This window comes from Vombatus ursinus, unplaced genomic scaffold (genome assembly GCF_900497805.2).
Source record: "Vombatus ursinus unplaced genomic scaffold, bare-nosed wombat genome assembly UNPS02004312.1, whole genome shotgun sequence".
Taxonomy (NCBI): domain Eukaryota; kingdom Metazoa; phylum Chordata; class Mammalia; order Diprotodontia; family Vombatidae; genus Vombatus; species Vombatus ursinus.
Window position 1 is genome coordinate 15,244 of NW_020944090.1, and position 2,890 is coordinate 18,133.

Here is a 2,890-nt window from a genome sequence, read left to right on the forward strand (position 1 = left end):
ACCAGTAATATTATTATCTCCACTAGAGTCTAGTGACTAGAACACAGGAAAGGGAAGCGAGAAGAAGATTTTTTTTTTAATATAGGGACAACTTCTGCTTATACACCAATAACATATATTTTAAACAGGAGAAAGAGAATGAGCTGAATGGCACTTGAGAAATTACACAGGGCTTTGAAAGTTTAACAAGCTGTTCCACATCATATGAAGTAGTATTTTAATATGTACATTTCCTAACCATATTGAAAGTGACCAATCTTGGAACACTAAAGTCTCCATAGACTCCAAATATTGTTTGATTCAAGGACACTGAAGAGATAATGTGGTGTGTTCATATAGACTGCAGCATATTTCCAATGACAACCTCTATTTGGGAAGGAATGCTTCTGATCCACTTCTCTCCTACTGTCTTAGTGTAGTTAGTTGCAGAATCTCAGAATGATCACAAGATGTTAATGAGGAATTAAACTGTCTGTAAAACCTTTATGCTTTATGAGATGCAAATAATTTTCCAATTAAATCAAGAAAAAGAAAGAGTTTCAAATTTGGACACATTGTAACACAGGCCTGTCTGTGTTGGAGACTCATTCTGGGAGAAAGGAAGGAAATGATCTCTATATTTTCATCTCACATTAGTGCTGTAGCTTTGAAGAAGAATTACTATAACAATAGGATACAGTACACACATGAGAAAGAAAAGAAGGAATGAAGTATTTATTGAACACTTACTATATGCCTGGCACTGCTGGGGAAATACAAACAAAAATTAAGATATTCGCTGCCTTCAAGGAGATTAAATTCCAATGATGTGGGGTGGGAAGCTAAACAAATGAGCTCTAAAAAGGTACAAAGGGGTTGGTGATGGGGGAGTGGTGAGGAAGGTACACAGGGAGCATGGTTTTGAAGTATAGAAAGAAATAGGGTCAGAAGGCGAATGAAAATAGGCAAAAAGAAAAAAAAGCCTAGGCCTTTCCACAAAATGGAGGCTGCAGGTGTAACTGACCAAAGGGAGAAGGGGGTTGAGAGGTCCAGAATTCCCCTGTCTGAGGTACCCTGTACCTCCCTCATATCCATGGGCTGTTCTTTTGTTACCAAAGGAAGAAGCCACAGAACTCTAGATTAACCAATTGGCAGTTTAATCAATCATTATGACTACTTACAAACAGGGGCAATCTTCAGTCTGGGGTGACAACCAGACAGTTCTGTGGATCCCCACTCACGAACCCCAAAATTCCCATGGTAACTATAGAAAACAAAAGCAGGAGGAGCTAGAGTGTGCATCATCACTGATTGGTAGATATTTTTAGTTTTCTGCTTAGTAACGAACTTAGGAATTAAATCAATGTTATGCCCAAACATAAATTTGTGTATTGATCATGTCCTGGTCACAATATTCTTGTTTGGCTTTCATAGGTTATAGTATCTTATATTTGGACTCAGTATAAACAGGTTACCATGTTTGGGTTAGCACCTTTCACAGAGTTTAAGTTTTAATGGCTTTTCACTTATTACTGGATTTTAGGGCTTTTTCCCAATTGGGACCCCACAATCCACTCCTGGAAAGCCACCTATGTAATCTTTCTGAATATCTTCTGCAGTGTCCCTGGGACAGCTCTATACCAAGGTGTTTTAGGGCCTTTTCGAGTACAGCCAGGATAATCTCATTTGTAAGTATACATCACATAAGCAATATAAGCACAGATAAGAAAACAATATGACCAATAAGAAAATTACCGCAATCATTAGAAATTTCTTCTGTCCCATTGCTGGAGGAGGAGGGTGAAGGAAGAACCAGTGGCATTTGGGGATTAATGGGTGAGTTGAATTTCTGAACTTGGTTCAGCAACACATAAACATGGATTAGATAGTTTTACAACATATTGGGAGGGATAGAGAATAGAATTGGTTACAAAATGGAATCAGAACAATTTGATTTTCTCAATTTTCCCTTTTTTTGTAAAGGTGAGATTTATACAATGATGACCTTCGGTGTCATCCCCCAATGTCCATTTAATTAGCAAATGATATCTTGAAATCCATACATCTCATGTAGCTGTCTGATTTCTGGAACATCGTTTCTTGTGGAATCCTGGAAAATATCTTGCCCTCAGGGGGAGCTCTTCAGTAGAATGGCTTTTCTGGTTCCAGGTTGCTTGTAGAGACTCCTTAGATGTTCCCACTAAAATTTTTCAAAACAGATCTCAATACAAGTTAGTACAGCCTCTCAAATTTTACTTCTCCAATAACTAGTTCATATTGTGAAGACCAGCTCAAACCTTAGATTTCTGATCTTAACAATAGAACTACAAGGGTGGAACGTCAAACTATAAGGGAGAGCCCAGAGTTTATCTGAAGTTTCAGAAAATTTAGTTGGTTTTTTTTTACATGCCCCATTAGAATTATTGGTATTTGATATGCGGAATTGTCTGATCTTGTTACTTTCTCAAAAGGGTCCACTCTGATTCCAATTCCTTTAGGAGTTCAGATGCTATGAGGATTTAATCCTATACATGAAAATGTAAGTAACAACACTCTTGCAGGTAGAAGTTTTCTACACCTGGGTTCAATAGTTATACAAACGAATTTACTTAGAAGAGGCTGACTTTACTCTAATTATAATAAAAGACTTGGGAGGATACTTAAATAATTAATTCCAAAACGGTGCAAATCAATAAGTTGTTTATAATAAAACATGTTTGTACCATAAGACACGCAGCACAAACAGGTATTATTTCCACATTAGTGATAAACTTTGAATGAAATTGACCTTTCCATTAATGTAAAAATATTCTGTTGTTGCCTCCCTCTAAGATAATTGATTGCACTGAAATTCTCTTCCCCAAACCAAACTGAAGATGTTTCTGATTTAGTTTCAGTAATTGAAGGTGAG